The sequence below is a fragment of the Anolis sagrei genome, chromosome 3 (genome assembly GCF_037176765.1).
Source record: "Anolis sagrei isolate rAnoSag1 chromosome 3, rAnoSag1.mat, whole genome shotgun sequence".
Lineage (NCBI taxonomy): Eukaryota > Metazoa > Chordata > Lepidosauria > Squamata > Dactyloidae > Anolis > Anolis sagrei.
The window spans coordinates 106,901,171-106,920,169 of record NC_090023.1 but is presented as its reverse complement, the minus strand read 5'-3'; positions in this window follow the sequence as shown (position 1 = coordinate 106,920,169).

The window sequence follows — 18,999 nt, the reverse complement described above, 5'->3', positions numbered from 1 at the left end:
TACAAATCAGGGTTGTGCAACTGGCTGGTACGTTTTACTAGAGAGCTGTACTTCTCCCCAAATCTCATTTTAAAATTTATTATTTTTATGTGAAAATCCCCTTCATTCTCTCTGTGGGCATGCTGGTGTTTTAGTTTTGGGACATGTGTTTTTTTCCCCAAAGAAAACAGGAAGTGACCACAAATCACTTCTGATTTTGATTTTAAAAATTCTGCTGCTCCTAAAAAAGTTCAGGTGGAGCTATTAAACTGGCAAAATTGTTGCCAAGCTCCCAAAACCCTTTAATAAGAGTTTTAACATTCTATTTGTGAACAGGATGGCTATGTTTCAAACGTCTCCCACTTCAGCTTTACAAGATCTGTTTTGGAAGTCAAGATGAAAGTGTAAAAGGAAAAGACATGATTGTGTCTATTAGCACCCCCTTGCCATATCCTCACCAAGAGGTTTCAGCAGTGGCAACTGGTGGCTTACATAACAAGGTGCTAGTGAATCCATATTACATTTTGATAGTTTTAAGAGAGTTATCCAAGGTTCTGAAATCATTTTAGGGAGCTATCTACTAGATTTTATTCATCATTCTACTATTACGGAGCTTGCTAACCACCACAGGATTTAGAAATTCATTTGAAAGACTCTTTTCTTTGGGGAAGAGGAGGCTGGGGGTATGCCAGGTGCATATTTAGACTGGCAGACCTCTCTCTGTATTCCCTTTGAACTACTATAGAGAGATTCTGTCTTCGTAGATAGATAGATAGATAGATAGAGATATGATTTTCAACAGTGTAACATATATCCAATGAACTAAAAAAACCCACAGACAATAAAAATAGAAACTAAAATAAAATAGACAAATCAAGCATAAATACAACCCTATATCATTCCCACAACATTACTTCCCTCCACCACTTTCTAAAACCAACAAACGAACTTTACCTTCCCCCCTTTTCTTTAACACATCCAGATACTCCTTTCTCTTTCTACTGAATATGGTTGAATCCACAGGTTTTCTTCCAAAGTTCAATGAAAGGGGTCTTGATCCAAGGAGTCTTCAGTTGAGACTCTCTGGTCTGTTTATATGCAGAACACCACCTTCACAAGTAGACTAAACATAAAAAATTAAATATGAAAAACCAGTTAAAATATAAAAACATTGTGCTGTGTTTGAAATTCAGTCAACAAAGAAATAAGGTGATTGCATATGTAGCCATAGCCAATGTAAGAGCCGGGTTATATCCAGAGTACTAGATTAAAGAAGAGTGAGTATGAATGAATTTTATTATTATAGTCACAGACCACGAATGTAAAACTTTAAAACATTAAAAACAGAGGGGGGTTTTTTTTAAAAAAAGTTTAAACTTTAAGACCAGAAATTCATAACATTAAAATCAGAAAGTCCATAATATGGAGTCGATCTACATGGCTTCCTATATGATGCCCATAAAATCTGTGAGTATGGATTAAAAAATGTGTATGTTAAAACTTTATCTACTAAAATCATCCACAAATTGCTTCCTTATTTTTATAGCTGCTGCACAAAACTTAGCCACTATATGAGTGATCAATAAAGGTTCTCCTAAATTTGGGGAGTGTGTATGACTCTTCTTTGAATCTGTATTTCAAAGCATGTACTCCACATTATTCCACATTCTTAGAGGCATGGCTGCTCATTTTGGCATCTCTGCATTGAAATATATGATGCCTTTGGAATGGTGACAGATGAAAGAGAGGGAGGGATTCAAAGTATGCATCTATTATAATAAGGCTGGGGTCTGGGATCAACCCTGCCCCTGAAACAGAGCATATTTCTCATAGAAAATTAAGCAATTTGGCTGACAGAAGATATATTATATGAGATGTATAGAAGTTTTGAATAGATATTAATTTAATGCATAAAGCCTGTGAAAAGGCTTTGTGGAAACTGTATGCCACATGGGAAACGGCTCTTCACAATTAAGAAAAGACCCATGCCCTGTGAAAAGTCCAATAATTCTTGTCTTTATACTACATATTATCATTTTCTGATTTAATTTATCTTAAGCGGGCAACTGTGTTGTATAACCATAGCTATTTCATTCAGCTAAAGCAGAAGTTTCTTTGTCCTTTTGACTTTGACTGTTGCTGCATTTCAGTATAGCCAACTTGGGAGCTCTGTCCTGTTCAGAGTCACTTATTTTATTGGGTGATGGTTGGATCAATTTCTTTTTTTCTCATGCAGAGGTGGGGCAAAAAGGCAGGAAGTGAGGAACCCTGTAATTATCAGCTTTGAGGAAATGGAAGGCTGGTGTCTCTCCCATGGACAAAAGTAGATTGGATTGGTAGGTGAATATTTGACAGATTACTCTACCACAGTATTTCTCTAGTCTTTAAGTCTCAAAATGTTTTAGACTTCACATTTAGAATATTTTTGCCCATTGATCATGTTGGCCAGGGCTTTGAGGATTTAAGGGGTCAAAGGCTGAGAACTGCTGCCTTTCCTGAAGACATCAAGCTAGTAGTCCTGGTGCACAGGTCTTTATTCCAACATCTTGCTACTGTCTCCTCATGTCTTCTAAGATGACTTTACTATGACATTACTACAGTTCAAGCATCCTTTATCCAGAATTCAAAATACATCAGCATCCAAAATTGTTCACATGGGTGGTTGAGATATCTTTACTTTTGTTTCCTGAAAGAACAATGTACATACAATGTATTGTTGAAGGCTTTCATGGCTGGAATCACTAGGTTCTTGTAGGTTTTTTTCGGGCTGTAGGGCCATGTTCTAGAGGCATTTCTCCTAACGTTTCGCCTGCATCTATGGCAAGCATCCTCAGAGGTAGTGAGGTCTGTTGGAAATAGGAAAATGGTTTTATATATCTGTGGAATGACTGGGGTGGGGCAAAGAGCTCTCTGCTGAAGCTAGGTGTGAATGTTTCAGCTGACCACCTTCATTAGCATTTGAAGGCTTGGCTGAGCCTGGGAAAATGTTCTGTTGAGAGGTGTTAAGATGTGCCTGGTTGTTTCCTCTCTGCTGTTTTGCTGTAGTAATTTTAGAGTTTTTTTAATAATGGTAGCCAGATTTTGTTCATTTTCATGGTCTCCTCCTTTCTGTTGAAATTGTCCACATGCTTGTGGATTTCAATTGCTTCTCTGTGTAGTCTGACATGGTGGTTGTTGGTGTGGTCCAGCATTTCTGTGTTCTCAAATAATATGCTGTATCCAGGCTGGTTCATCAGGTGCTCTGCTATGGCTGACTTCTCTGGTTGAAGTAGTCTGCAGTGCCTTTCATGTTCCTTGATTCGTGTTTGGGTGCTGCGTTTGGTGGTCCCTATGTAGACTTGTCACAGCTGCATAGTATACGGTAGACTCCTGCAGAGGTGAGAGGATCCCTCTTGTCCTTTGCTGAACGTAGCATTTGTTGGATTTTCTTGGTGGGTTTGTAGATTGTTTGTATGTTATGTTTCCTCATCAGCTTCCCTATGCGGTCAGTGGTTCCCTTGATGTATGGCAGGAACACCTTTCCTCTGGGTGGATCTTCATCTTTACTCTCGTGGCTTGTACTTGGTCTTGCAGCTCTCCTGATGTCTGAGGTGGAGTATCCATTGGCCTGGAGAGCCCAGTTGAGGTGGTTCAGTTCATCTTGGAGGAGGTGGGGTTCGCAGATTCTTTTTGCACGGTCTGCCAAGGCTTTAATGGTACTTCTTTTTTGACTTGGGTGATGGTTGGAGTTTTTATGTAGATATTTATCTGTGTGTGGGGGGGGGTTTCTGTAGACGATGTGACCCAATTGTTGATCTGGTTTGCAGATGACTAGGACATCTAGGAAAGGCAGTCTTCCTTCATTTTCTTTTTCCATTGTGAATTGGATTTTTGGGTGGATGCTGTTAAGATGGTCCAGGAACCTGTTGAGTTCTTCTTCTCCATGGCTCCAAATGGTGAAGGTGTCATCCACATATCTGTACATACATACACTTTACTTCATACACATGTATGAAGTGTACAATGTACATGCACTTTATGTACATACAATGTTCATGTACAAAGTACATACACTTTACTTCATACACAAAATTATTAAAAATATTGTATAAAATTACCTTCAGACTATGTGTAAAAGGTATAGATGAAACATACATGAATTGTGTGTTTAGTCTTGGGTCTCATCTCCAAGATGTCTCATGACTGAAGTCAAAATTTAAATCACAATTAGATTAGAGGTTGACCTGGCAAGCATTTTACATTAACAAAGTTCCAGGTTAAAGACTCACTCGGGTTAAAGACAGAGAGACATAAGCTTTTAATTACACCCTGGCCAAGAGCGGATGCAAGCAGGCTTGTGCCCAAAAGTACAAGCATAACCAACATGGAGTGTGCAACCATTTTTATCCCACAGAAAACCCATGTGTAATAAAACTACCTTTTAGTCGGCTAGGCCGAAGCCTGCATAGCAGTGTTTGGCCTCCTGGTTGTTGAGCAAAGAAGGAGGAGGAGTCAGGCTGACTCCTGATTGGGTGTAACAATCAGGGGTGGAGTCAGCTGGATGGAGGGAAAGGGAGCTGTCTTATCTGACAGAAGGGGGAAGAGTCTGAGAGTTAGACAGAGAGAGTTGGATTTTTAGAGCAGGGAACTGACAGGAAGGGAAGAGCTTTTAGCTAGTCTCTAGGTTTAAGGTATATGGTGAAGACATTAGGCTAGAGCAGGCATGGGGAACCTTCGGCTCTCCAGGTGTGGTGGACTTCAACTCCCACAATTCCTTGAGGCCAAGGTAAGCCTTTGGGGTGAATGCCGAGCCTCAAGGAATTGTGGGAGTTGAAGTCCACCACACTTGGAGAGCCGAAGGTTCCTGACCCCTGGGCTAGAGCTTTACTAGAGAGGCTAGTAAAGGAGAGCTGTGTCTTATTGAGCCTAAGAGAGGTTTCAAAGATACCTTATAGCCAGTTGAGGGAGGCAGACAGGGGTCTGTGCTCCAAGTAAAACTGTGTCTAATAATAGAACAGTTGGTTATAGAGATTCAAGCTGAGAAAGCTATCCTGTCAGAGAGAACTGTTTGATTTAAGCAACCAAGTTACTGCAACTGCATCAAGATTTTGTACCACTCATTCCAACGAGTTGTTGTTATTCTCAAGTTAAAAATAAACTCTTTATTAGTTTACTCTTAACTGTTGTTCGCCTCAATCCATTCGTTTTCCTCTAAAATCATTCTCTCAACACATCTTTTAATCTTCAGTCAGCCATTGAAGTTCAAGAGCTCAAACATCCTTTTATTTAAAATACAATCACACCCTTTTGGTTCCTCAGGCCGGCAATTCTGAGGTGGTGGCAGCTATTTTTACCAAGTGCTTCGGTCACTTAGGCTCAGCCTTTTGTTCCACGCTATATATACAGAAGGGCAGAGGTGTGATCGTGGTGTCCACCCTGCCAGAGATATCCCTCTAATCCTTTATATTGGTGGCAGCGGTGGGATTTGGTTGTTTCCCCCCTGCCCTAGGTATCACTAAATCCTTTATATTGGTGACCAGCGGCGGGATACGTGACTTAAAGCCTAAATCCAGTGGGGTGGTGTGATTTTGTGAGGTAAAGGTTTGAGCCAAAGCGTTTCTGAGGAAGTTTTACCTCAGAAACTGCCTAAATACACCATTGTACAGCAACATGGCACCTCCAAAGCAGAAAAAAGCTCCTGTGGTTCACACACAATCAGAGGGACAGGAGGGAACCGAAATGGAGCCTGAGATGGTAGAAAGAGGAGAAAGCCCAGAGACAGTGGCAACCTCTTTAGAAATCGAGAAGTTAAGGCTTGAGATGGAGTTGAGAAAGATGGAGTTTCAAGCCAGAGAGAATGAGAGACAACGTGAGGCTGAGGAAAGAGAGAAAGAAAGACAGCTTGAGAAAGAAAGAGAGAAGATGCAGCTTGAAGCTGAGAAGGAACGAGAGAGAATGGAGTTTGAGGCGAGAGAGAGAGAAAGGGAATGACAGTTAGAAATAGAAAGAGAAAGAGAGAGGATGAAACATGAGGAAAGGATGATGGAGTTACAAATGGGAGATAGGCAACCCACATCCAATCCTAGTACCATCCCTGCTGAACCCGTAGCTTCCTATCTAAAACACTTTCCCAAATACACAAAGGGGGATTGTGCCGAGAGTTTCCTCTCTAGTTTTGAACGTGCGTGTGCAGATTTCGGGGTGCCAGAGGAAAAAAGAATGGCACACTTGAGACCATTAATCTGTGGTGAACTGAGTGAGGTTTATGCCAACATGACAACTACAGAATGGTCTAACTACTCTGTCTTCAAAGAAAGAGTGAAGGTTCGGTTTGGGCTAACCCCTGAGCAAAGCCGAAAGACCTTCAGAGAAATTAAGAGGAAGCCTGGGGAGACATTTTCCCAAGTGGGGGCTAGGATTGAAAAAGCTCTAGTACGATGGCTGGAGGGAAGTAAGGTGAACACCTTTGAGGCTTTAAGGGACCTGATCTGTCTGGAGCAGTTTTATAAATTGATTCCAGTACAGTGGCGTTGGTTCATTAAAGACAAAAAGATCCGGACGGTGGCCGAGTGTGCGACGATTTTGGACGGGATGGAGGGAGATTTTGAGTTGGTCCCCCCCCATGTTCAAAAAGCAGAAAGAGTGGGTCCCGAAGGGTAGAACTGACAAGGAGAGTCAGGGAGCCAAGCAAGGGGATGCCATCTCTAAGGTTGTGCCACGTAGGATTGTATGTTACTTCTGCAACCAAGAAGGACATGTTAAAGCCTCATGCCCAAAGCTAACTAAGGAGAGAGCTGGAAGCCCGCCAAAATTTGTTAAAGTGGTCAAGAAGACTCCACCACAAGATGAAGAGCCTACTCCTGAGGGAGAGCCCATCAAAATAATGAGGGTGTGGAGTATAGAGCGTGGGGTAAATAAAGAATACTTAGAAGAGGTCAAAGTTAATGACCAAACGCTAATGGGACTGAGGGACACAGGCGCTGACGTGTCTCTGGTGCGCCCTCATATAGTTGAGAAGGACCAGGTAGTGCCAGGAAAGAAATGGACACTGAAGGGAATAACTGGTCCCAGCTTTGAAGTGGATGTGGCAGAAATCCCTGTCAAATACAAAGATTTTTGTGGTAAATGGAGTGTAGGAATCCTAGCAGACCTGGAGGTCCCTGTGTTAATAGGAAACGATCTGTCAGAACATACACTGAAGATCAAGGCTGTGACTAGAAGCCAGGCAGAAAGAGCGGGAATTTCTGAGGAGGGAGAAATCGCCTCAGAAATGGCTCATAGCTCTGAATGTAACAACGCTGAAGAGTTCCCTGTAATGTTGCCATCTAGTCAGCCAGCTGAGTTCCTCAGGGAACAGCGACAGGCTGAAGATTTAAAGACCCTGTGGGAAATGGCTGTGTCCCAAAATGCCAGACCCACAGAGAAAAAACCTGCCATCTATAACACCAGAGGGATTAAACTAGTGAAAGTAGTGGGATCAAGAGAAGCCCTGAATGAGGCAGTAAAAGAACAGCTTGGAGAAGACAAGGGGCCTGTGACAAGACAGACAGTAGATCAGGGTCTTGTCACTGAAGCAGATATGACCGTAAAAAGCGCAGGAGGTCTGGAGTGTGGCTCAGACCCAGTTTTGGCAGTGGAGACACATTTAAGGCATGGAAGAGACATTAACAGTGCCAAGGAGGTTGTGGCAAAGGCGGTGGACTGGCACCAGAAAGTTCAGCCAGGGACTCCAAGCTGTTTGTCTGTCATCAAGGGAGCCACAAGGCTAGCTGCAGTAGCCGGGAAGGTGGTCAAGGAAGATGAGGGAGACAAAGGTGATGGAGCTGACCCTAGGCTGGATGGCGTGGTCGAGAGAATGGCACCGAGGGTGACCAAGGGGCCCGTCATGGTGGCCAGGGAAGCCGAAAAGCCAGCAACCAGAAGCACGGTTGAGTTAGTCTCCGAGAAGCCGATCGTGTGTTCCAGCGAAGCCGGAAAGGGAACGGTCAGCGGCCCAAAAACATCAAAAGCTACCTCAGCATTACAGAAGATAGTGCAGGAGAGCAGGAGAAGGAGAAAGCTGATGGACAGCAGCCCAGTGAGGTCTGAGACTGCCTCAACATCAAAGCAGACGGTGCAGGAGGGAGAGAGGAGGAGAGAGGCAGCGGTCAGCGGCCCAGAGAGGTCTGAAACTGCCTCAACATCGAAGCAGACAGTGCAGGAGGGAGAGAGGAGAAGAAAGGCGATGGTCAACAGCCCGGAGAGGTCGGAGATCGCCTCAGTTTTTAAAAAGAAGCAACGGCTGGAGAGCGAGAGCGAGGCGGAGCGGTCTCGTGGTCATCTGGAGAGGAGGGAGGTCGTCCCTCGAGGAGACCAGCGAGTCATCCATCCAAGTCGGAGGACAGCGGGGGAGAGGCCCTCACGACAGCAAAGAGGGACAATGTTTGATACCTTTGGTCCAGTACCAGCAGGACTAAGATTGGACTGTGGGACAGTGTCCTCAGATCATTGGACATTGCCCAGAGAACCAAATTCTCACGGAACCAAGGTTGTAGAAAAAAATTCTCCAGAGACTGAGGGGAATGGGACTCTGTCTAAATGGGGGAGAGTGTATTCAGTTGGTTGTTTGTTGAATTTGGAGGGAAAAGTTAGATCGTGTAGTACCAAGCAAGAACAGCAGGTGGAGCTAGAGCGTAAGGTCCAGAGAGTGTTATATGGAGATGACACTGTCTCAGCTCCATCCTGGAAGAAAACATCTGTAGATAATAGTATGGGGTTTGAGTTGGCCGTTGGTGATGCTAATTCAAGGGTTGGGAATAGGATTTGTGGCATTGGCTGAAATAGAACAAGGTTCAGACCCTTTATGTTTGCCATGCCAAAGTTGATTCCCAGTTTAAAATTTGAATGTGCCAGACAACCAAGAGTAAACCCCAGGGTAACTTCAGTAGGTTTCTTTGCTGATAATGCAAAAGGATTGTTTGCAATTTAAAACATTTTTTTATTGCAGGTTAGAGCAATACATTGACTGTATATAGCTGTTATTTAATGCATTAGTGAGTATGATAGAGTAATCATACAGGTGATTGTATAGGTAATTGCTTGGTAGAATGCATTTAATAAGGTAATGTATTGTACAGTGAGATATATTTTATCTAACATGTTTTCTCTTACAGGTATGTATAAATTATATTGACTGTATTGTTTTGCATTACAGGATATGCTTAGATAACATGCATAATATTGTATTATTTGCAAATGTTGTTTAGAATGCAATGTAACGTTAGTAAGATAGTGAACCTGTTAGGTAGGAATGTTAGATATGTTAGATCGGATGTTTAGATAGGTTAGGTAGCATGCAGGATAGGAAGATAGGTAGTATGCCTTTGCCTTAAGTTAGATTGGGTTAGAATAGATAGTTAGGTACAGGAAGGGAGAGTTAGGTAAGAAAGAGCTCTCTTTACGAGAAACCCTTTCTTACAGATTTCAATTAGAAATTGGAAATCTTCCAGAAAGAACTTAAGGTGGGGAGGTATGTAATAAAACTACCTTTTAGTCGGCTAGGCCGAAGCCTGCATAGCAGTGTTTGGCCTCCTGGTTGTTGAGCAAAGAAGGAGGAGGAGTCAGGCTGACTCCTGATTGGGTGTAACAATCAGGGGTGGAGTCAGCTGGATGGAGGGAAAGGGAGCTGTCTTATCTGACAGAAGGGGGAAGAGTCTGAGAGTTAGACAGAGAGAGTTGGATTTTTAGAGCAGGGAACTGACAGGAAGGGAAGAGCTTTTAGCTAGTCTCTAGGTTTAAGGTATATGGTGAAGACATTAGGCTAGAGCTTTACTAGAGAGGCTAGTAAAGGAGAGCTGTGTCTTATTGAGCCTAAGAGAGGTTTCAAAGATACCTTATAGCCAGTTGAGGGAGGCAGACAGGGGTCTGTGCTCCAAGTAAAACTGTGTCTAATAATAGAACAGTTGGTTATAGAGACTCAAGCTGAGAAAGCTATCCTGTCAGAGAGAACTGTTTGATTTAAGCAACCAAGTTACTGCAACTGCATCAAGATTTTGTACCACTCATTCCAACGAGTTGTTGTTATTCTCAAGTTAAAAATAAACTCTTTATTAGTTTACTCTTAACTGTTGTTCGCCTCAATCCATTCGTTTTCCTCTAAAATCATTCTCTCAACACATCTTTTAATCTTCAGTCAGCCATTGAAGTTCAAGAGCTCAAACATCCTTTTATTTAAAATACAATCACACCCTTTTGGTTCCTCAGGCCGGCAATTCTGAGGTGGTGGCAGCTATTTTTACCAAGTGCTTCGGTCACTTAGGCTCAGCCTTTTGTTCCACGCTATATATCTAAGGGCATAGGTGGGATAGGTTATTTTCCCCCCCTGCCCCAGGTACCTCTAATTCCTTTATACCATGCATTAACATTGTCTCTGTTAGAATGCTCCCTCCTCTGTCCCCGATTGGCTGAGCACTGGGAACCAGCTGGTGCCACCTGCATTCCTGACTGGTCAGAAGACAGGCTCAAGTGGGCTTGCTTCCAGATTGGTGCAGGCTTTGATGATGTAGCTGGGGATTCCCTCCCAGTTGGGCAAGAAAAGCCCAGGGTCTACTAAACAGCTGTTTGAGGCATCTCTTGGGGTAGAGATGGACTTCCAGGAAGCCATGGCCAAATTTGGATGGGTGCAAGCAATCAGCAGGGGTCCAGGGAGTGTAGATGGCAGGATTATGTAGATGAAAAGTCCAGGATGCCAAGGACAATAGGTGCTGATTCCCCAAGCCCATTCCCAGATGGGACAGACAAAGGGAAGGTCCCAAAGGGATGGCAAGGTGCTCAAAGGTTCCTTTGTACAATGCCCTGTGTGACGGATGACTCAAGTTCCACTGGGGGGGGGGGGATCCCAGGTGGCAATCAAAAGACCTTCAGCTCAGTTGCTGGAAAATAATGTCCAAGTGGTCATTGTCTGTGCTACACATTTTGCTTGAGGTGTTGAAAGGCATATTGGAATTGTTGACTGTCCAGGGGTCAGGCAAAGGGTGAAACATTTCACTGTAGCTTGCCTTTTATTTAATAGACTTATGGGAATAAAGTGAAATAAAAATATAGTTTACAGTTAAAGAGATGAAGGATAGAAGCAAGGGTCTGGGGTGCCAAGATGGTAGCACTGTGGTCATGCATGACAGGGTTGGAAAGGTTGTTTCTTCCTGTGCACATGTGCATGTTCAGATCCAGTGGTGGTGCAGACTATCAGAGAAAAATAGAGATATAGAATGAAGCAGAGTCAGGGGTATAATGTGTTAAGAAGTCCATTTTGAAGATGTGTTGGTAGGAAGACATGTTTTATTTGGGAAAAGTTGGTGTTTAGTTGTCCTTGGGGGAGACCTCAGGGTGCCTGACTGGGATCTATGTGATCTGCTATGGTGGCTGGCTGAAGCCTTGGATTAAAGATTCCGAGCCAAACAAGAGGGATTCCTGGTCTATGAACATGGTTTCATGAGATCTACACCAGGGCTTGGATGGGTTAGATTAAAAGAACCCAGGTCCCATGAGAACCACATTGAGACTGGTTGAAGCTTTGGGTTAAAAACACCTAGATCCCCATGCGATCCACACCAATTCAGACTGGTTTGGATTAAAGAACCTCATCAAAGGTGTAGGCAAATGGATCTTCTTGGGGGAGACTGAGATACGCGGTGGTTCAGATCAGCACATATCCTGGAGTTAAAGATAAAAAGGAATAATTATGGAGAGATGGTCTTTAGAAAGGTTGGTCTGCTGGTCCATTGCAGAGTGAGGAAAATTTCATACAAAGGAAAGTATACAACTTTATTTCATCTAGGGCTTATTGTCCTTTGAAAACTATAAATCTTTTGGGGTGGGAGTCCTGTGTTTGACAACATGATCATATACCCAAATATAGGTATTCCAAAATTCAAAAGAAAAGAAAATAAAGATATAAAGATTCAAACAAACTTCTAGTTCTATGCATTTTGGCTAAGGTATACTCAACTTGCATTTCATAATCACATACCATTAGTTATCATTTGCTCTGTAGGACATAATATAATCCTGACTGCTTTAGAATGAAGGGGGGAAAACTGTCCCTTGTAGCATGCCTCACTGAAGCATTTGGCTCAGTATCCAGATGGCAGTAGATTAAATAGGTGGTGCCAAGGTCTAACTACGAGTCTTAATAATTATAGCTCAGATCTCTCCTAATAAGAAATCAATATTCTTGAGATAAGGCAAGGGCAATGCCAGAAGGGGAACACAGGAGAAAAAGAGAGAGTGCAGTCTAAGGACCTGTTTTGCACACTCTGCAGAAACAAACCTGACTTCGCTATAGTTTATATACTTGTTCCCATAAAGGAAAAGGGAAAACGTATCTTTGGTTTAAAGCAAAGAGATTACAACCTCACCCTGAAGGAAGGAAGTTCAGGCCCTGGTTCGCCATCCCCATGCTAACTCAAAACATTGCTGCATTGACTGACATTTGCCTCACTTACATTGACCTCCACACCACCTATAGCACAGGAAGCTTTTTTTTAATTCTCTAAAGAAAAGAATCCAGCTTTAAAATCAATGTTAAGACTGTGGGAAAGAAATTTACCATACTATTTTCCCACAAACAGATTGTAAACACAGGTACATTCGCAGTTTCTTCTTCCTGAACTTCCAACCCAGGTAAAACACAAGAGACACGTCCCATTCTCTGATATTGTGGACTAATTAAAACACAGTGCCAAACCACTGCCATTGTTTCAAAACTGGGAGATATATGATATATTTTATAGAGTGAAGAGTAGCATAAAGTTTTGTCCAGGTTTTATTAGCTTTTCTCTGTGTTTTTTTCTTCCACATTCCTAGTGAGGAGCTGCTAATGGAACTAGTAGGACTGTGGATGTGACCCCCCCCCCTCCCAAGTATTTGTAGTTCACCAAGGGCCGGACAATGGATTCTGTTGCTTCCTGACCCAGCGCACATAACTGGGTTCCTGTTTCCTCTTTGTGAACTCTCTGGCTTGTGCACTGGACTATGGACTCTGCTACTACCCAACCCAGCGCCCATCACTGGACTTCTGCCTTTTCTTATTGACTCTCTGCTTCATGAACTGTTTGCCCCATCCCTGGCCACGAACTTCCTTCTGGTGCCTGCCTTAAAAAGCAAGCAGCCTCCGTCTCCACGCACCTTTGCCAAAGGACTATGAGATCTCCAGTTTGCGTTATAATACAAATCCAATATTGTAATAAACTTAGCTTGGGATGGGGATGGGATTGCCATATGAAATGTATGAGATATATGAAATGTATGTAATGGAATGAAGTGTACTTTGGTTCCCTTCCCTACTTCTCCCCCTTGACCCTCGCCCCACAAAAACCGGCGTGACCAGGAACTGCCTGGGGAAAGAGCCCCAGCCTCTTCCTCAATCACCCATTGATTGACTCATCAGCATGGACAATGCTGCTGATCCCCAACCCTAGCCCTCGGAGCAAGGCCAGCGAAGGAAGGGGGGTCAGCAGAGCCTCGGAAAAAGAGACTGATTAATTCACCCAGATATTGTTGACCCTCCGGGTGGTCCGATATCGATCTAGCCCATTCAAATCACTCGCCAGACCCATCAAGGACAGGAAAGCTCTTTGTTTACCAAATATCACCCTTTTCCCGCCCAAGACAAAGCCTGCATTCCAGCAGGCAGGAATTCCAAATCCCATCATCTTTCCCCCTTTGTCTACGGCCGTCCCGCCCTCCTCGCTCCTGATTGGCCCAAACTCAGAAGCGAGCAGAGGGCGCCCGTTGGCCCTCCCGAGGCACAGGAACGTTCTGATTGGCTGAAAGCCGAGGCGGGCCGCCAAGCCTCCTCCCAGCTGTTCCAGCCTCAGCCAATCAGCGTCAAGCCGGCTGGCAAGGGGCGGCGGGAGTTTCAAACTGCTTTCTTTTGTCCTGTACTGTATAAAAATGCCTGAAATCTTTGTATCTGGATGCTTGCAGAGGAATGATTCCTGCAATGCATCTGATCTCAGCTGAATCACAATAAACGCCTCGGTCACTGAACCTCTTCAGCCTCCGGTGGGATTAATTCTTAATATTTTTCGTTCTTTGGATTGGCTTTCGCTGGCTGCTCACCGAGGTTTAAAGACCCCTTTAGCGGTCTTCAGGGATCTCTCCCGCTGGGAGACCCTCCCAAAAGAGCTCGATATCAGATGCATGTATACTGTATAATGCAGTTTGATACCACTTTTAGCTGCCATGGCTCAGTGCTACGAAACCTAGGGGTTGCTGTTTGGTGAGGCACCTGTACTCTGTGACAGAGAAAGCTAAATATTTTTCTAAAATTACAACTTCCAAAAATCCATAGCACTAAACCAATGAAGTGAAAGTGGTGTCAAACTGCATTAATGTTACAGTGTAGGTGTACATTGAGTTACAGTAGCTACCTGGTGTGGAAGGTAGCTTACAAGAGAAGTTGATCAATGCGCTCATGTCTTGATGTATCATAATCTTGCTTTTGGGATATAATTCCACCATAACTCTTTTTTGGTTCAAACTGCTTTAAATGCTGTTACCTAATACAAAATGACAAATGGAAGGACTTACTATACCTCAAAAATGTGTGCGTGTGTACCTTCAAGTCACCTGTCAACTTACTATGACCTTAAGAGTTTCTTAATACCTTTAACTTGTCTTTATTAAGATATATGGCTTCAATAAAACAGCCTTATAAAAACATATTATATTTTGCTTCAACACTCCTCTATTTTCACTCACTGATCCTGAGCTATTCACTTTTAGCTGTACTTCAGTGTTCACCATCAATAAATTGGGAAAGGTCTCAAAATGTTTTAATGTACATGTATAAGCTTTATATTTAGTCATCTTCCATGACTCCCTCTGATTCACTTCACTGCTTTTGTCCTCTGAAATCCACAGATTTTATCTATTTTGTTTGTTTGTTCCTGCTTCCTATTCTTTTTGTGGCATTTCCTGTGCCTATTGGTTCCATTGTTCTCCACCAGACCATGCTTTTGTCCTGTGGACTCTGGATAGCTGCATATTTTGCTCCTAGCAATGTTTGCTCTTGCACAGAAATTACCCTTTTTTGATTTGCAAAATATTGTAAGGCATGTAATTGCATTTGAAATAGCTGCTTTGGAGTATCCTAAAACATAAAATGTCATATTCAAAGTGTGACAGGATGACCCATTTCCCCAAGCATTTGAAGATGTGTGGACAGAGCCTTGGTTTATACTAAAAGCTTCACAAAGCTTGGAAGCAACTATTCACAAAGAACATTGCTTGTAATCATTTCCTTTCCCCCATAGTACATTGTGTGTGTGTCTGCCTTCAAGTTGATTGTTACCATATAATGACTTCATGAATTTTAAAGAGTTTTTCAGGCCAGGAATACTTATAGGTGGTTTTGTCAGTTCCTTCCTCTGAAATAAAGCCTATTGCACCTGGTACTTACCAATTGTCTCCCATTCAAGTATGAATCAGAGTGATCCTGTTTAGCTTCTAATATCAGACACAATCTGGTACCTTTACGGTATTTAACTATGTGCATACAATTTTAACCCTAATTCTAATCCCAGTTTTCCAGGTTTAGCTGTAACTGTGCCTTAGTTACTTTTTGAGTTATAGTAGATGTGTGGTCTTTCACATTTTGGTGTGTTTTGTATGACAGGTCAGCAACCTGTAGGATTCTGAATTTGCCTTAACTTCCGCATAATAAGCAAATAATTTACTTCTCAAAGGTTATTAGAATAACAATATGGGTCAGGTGGTGCCACTGTAACTATAATCAGGTACTTTTCAAAAGTAACTTTCCAAACTCTGCCCCTTGAAAACCTCCCCCCCCCCCCCGTTTTGTCCTTTCATGGCAGGAAGTGTAGCCATACCCAGAAGAATTACTGTGATGTAGAATGCAACATGGCTAAGAATAGAATACATTGTGAACTGTCCTTGTGTTAGATGTGGAATGACAAATTGGGAAATAACAGATACAGCAGCTAGTGGGTGCATATCCCTTGAACGCTACTCATCTTGATCAGGACATAAACGTTTAAGGAGAGATGTAAGGCAAGGAGTCCAAAGAGAATACTGTTCTTTCTTTTCCAAAGTAAGTGGGAGTCAAGAGAGCCTTCACAAGAATGCTTTTAAGGGGTGGGGGAAATTAAAGTGATCTATCAGAGAAATAGATACACTTAAATTGGAAGGGATTTTTTTTGGAGAAGAGAAAATGAAGCCTCTTTTCTTCAGTGGCTCATCAGGCCCAAGGACAATGGTAAAAGATGTTGGTAAAAGCCTCTTATTATTAATGGTGCTTCATTTATTGGGTCTTTTTTTTTGGGGGGGGGGGGAGGAATTCACACCCCAGATCCATTTGACCTTGGTTATTAAAATTTATCACTTCATGTTTATTTCTTGAGTTGCATTTCATTTTGAGCAAACTTCATGAAGCTAAATTTAAAATACTGCTGGAAAGGAAATGGGATTCAGAAAACATCTTAAATGCTATTACCATAGAGGACAAGAAGCATATTAAAAAGAAAAAAGAATTACAAGGGATAACTTATTTTATTTTGCTCAAAAGGCACTTTATGGCTTTTTAAAAAAACAAAAATGGCAGTGCTGCTGTCATTAATGCTTTGTAGTTAATTGTGTGTGCGTGCACACAGACAGACATAGAGATGTATGCATATAGTAAAGGTAAAGTGTTCCCATGACATTAAGTCTAGTTGTGTCTGATTCTGGGAGGTGGTGCTCATCTCCATTTCTAAGCCGAAGAGCCAGCGTTTTCCGTAGACACCTCCAAGGTCATGTGGCCAGCATGAATGCATGGAGCACTGTTACCTTCCCACAGAAGCGGTATCTATTGATCTTTTGCATGTTTTCGAACTGCTAAGTTAGCAGAAGCTGGAGCTAAGAGCAGTAGCTTACCCTGCTTTCCGGATTCGAATCGCCAACCTTTTGGTCAGGAAGTTCAGTAGCTCAGAGGTTTAACCTTCTCTCCACCAGGAATGTATAAGTACAATTTATAAATTGTATGTATTAATTGTATATGCATACAATTTAATGTATGCATATAATGCAAGACATTAAATTTTAACTCGAAAAATCCACTTCCTTACTCCAAACTACTGTGAGGATTATAGTTAAATTTAGCCGGAACATGGAAGTCTGCATGTGTATGTGTGTGGCAAATGATACTATTGTTCATGCACTTCAAAAAAAGACCTGGTGTTTTGACACTGTGAACTTGGGCTTTACTACAACTGTGAGTGTATGTGTCGTTTAACAAAAACTAGGGCACTGGGCTGTTCATTGTAAAGAAACAGAGGAGAACCCTTGTTCACAATCTACACACAATATTTGGCATCAAAGGGATATGAGTCTTTTCACAGTCAGCATGTTACAATGCTTGGTTTTTTTTTTCTTCTCCCCCCATTGATGACTAACCTAAATTATCAAAATCTGGACCAGTTTAAAGGCATAATTTATTACTCACATGCCATGAGCTCAAGCATTTGCTTCTTCATTGCCGATAATCTTACCGTATCAAATCATGCATTTCATGTGCATTAATGAGAGGTTAGAATTAAGGCCAGGGTGTTCTGAACTCTTCAGGCTTTCAGTCATCTCAGCATGGAGCCCACTAAGACAGAGGGCTGATCGCTGGGGGGGGGGGGGGGACCGAAAGAAAGAACACAAGGGCAAAATTAGGGCACTCTCAGGTGGGAGCTAGATTTGGTTTCTGCAGCCAAGAAAGAAGGCATTTGATTTGCTGATTCCTCTTTGCAAGCTGAGTTGCTCAGAGTGGTGAAGTGGCTGATTTCCTATGCAATTCCAGTCTTTCAACTGGGCCCTTACACAATGTTAAAATGGTAATGAAATTCAGCAGATCTGGGGCAGAACAGTCATTCAGAACACAAACAGTGGGACGTGGAAATACAGTGTAAATTAATTTGCCAAGTCCCAAACTATTCTAAGAGAGTGTGTATATTGGCCTTTCAGAAAGAAAGCTGGCTGGTGTATTTGCCCTGTTTCTTTAAAGAGGCCACCCCAGCCCACTTACACATGTTTGGAGTTTGGTTCTCTTGAGAAACAACCCCTGCTTACTTTGTTTTTGTCTGGCAAAATAAAAAGGCTGCTAACACATTATAGCAGCCCTGCAGAAATGTTTTAAGAATGCATGAGGCTGCTCCATGGCCTCTTGGATGTGATGGAGGGTGTGTGTGTGTAGGGACCTGCAGCAGAAATGAGTTTACATACCCCTGAATTAAATCAACAGATTATGTGTGATTACAGAGATCTAATCCAGAGCTAGTTTATCAGAAGTTCATGTTAAAAGGTGCTAAATTATTCCTTTTATAATGTTTTCAGCAAACCCAGTTTCCAGAGATTACATGCCCCTATTATCCTCCCAGGCTGACGTTATTTGAACAAGGTGGATGCTGTATATCAAACCAGTGGCACCAGAAAGCCCATATAGGATCCCACCACATGCAGCCTTACCAACATTGTAATTTACCAGCTTTCACAACAAATCATGGGCAGTAGTGGGGCAATTTTGGCTCCATGGCTGGGGGCTGGCGCTTCCCCATCCCACATGGGAAATTGTTGCCTTACAGAACACAAGGCTGCTTTTGTGTTGGTGATGGCAGTCTCCTACCACACTGTTATCCCAGTTCACCAATGGAGCACTATGTGAAGTTGACCTACATCATATGATAGGCAGTGTGGGGCTCCATGGGTGAACTGGGGTAGAAGCATCCTAGAGCACTTATTTTGCCCAATGTGATGAGGTTTGTAGTGAACTCAGCAGGACAACAAATGAAGTCTGATCAGTGAACTAGCAGAAGTCCAACCAATTATCCTGTTTAGGTCTTGAATTACACAGTTCTCCTGAGATTTTGAAAAATGTTGCAAGTTGTGTTGTCTCCATCAGTAATTTTGTGCTATACTTCACCCTGCACTATATTCAAGCTCATGTCACAACAGCACATGTTTTCCTATGCAGGCCCATAGGAACATTGAGCACTGGTGTATTTTTTGGCCAAACAGGAG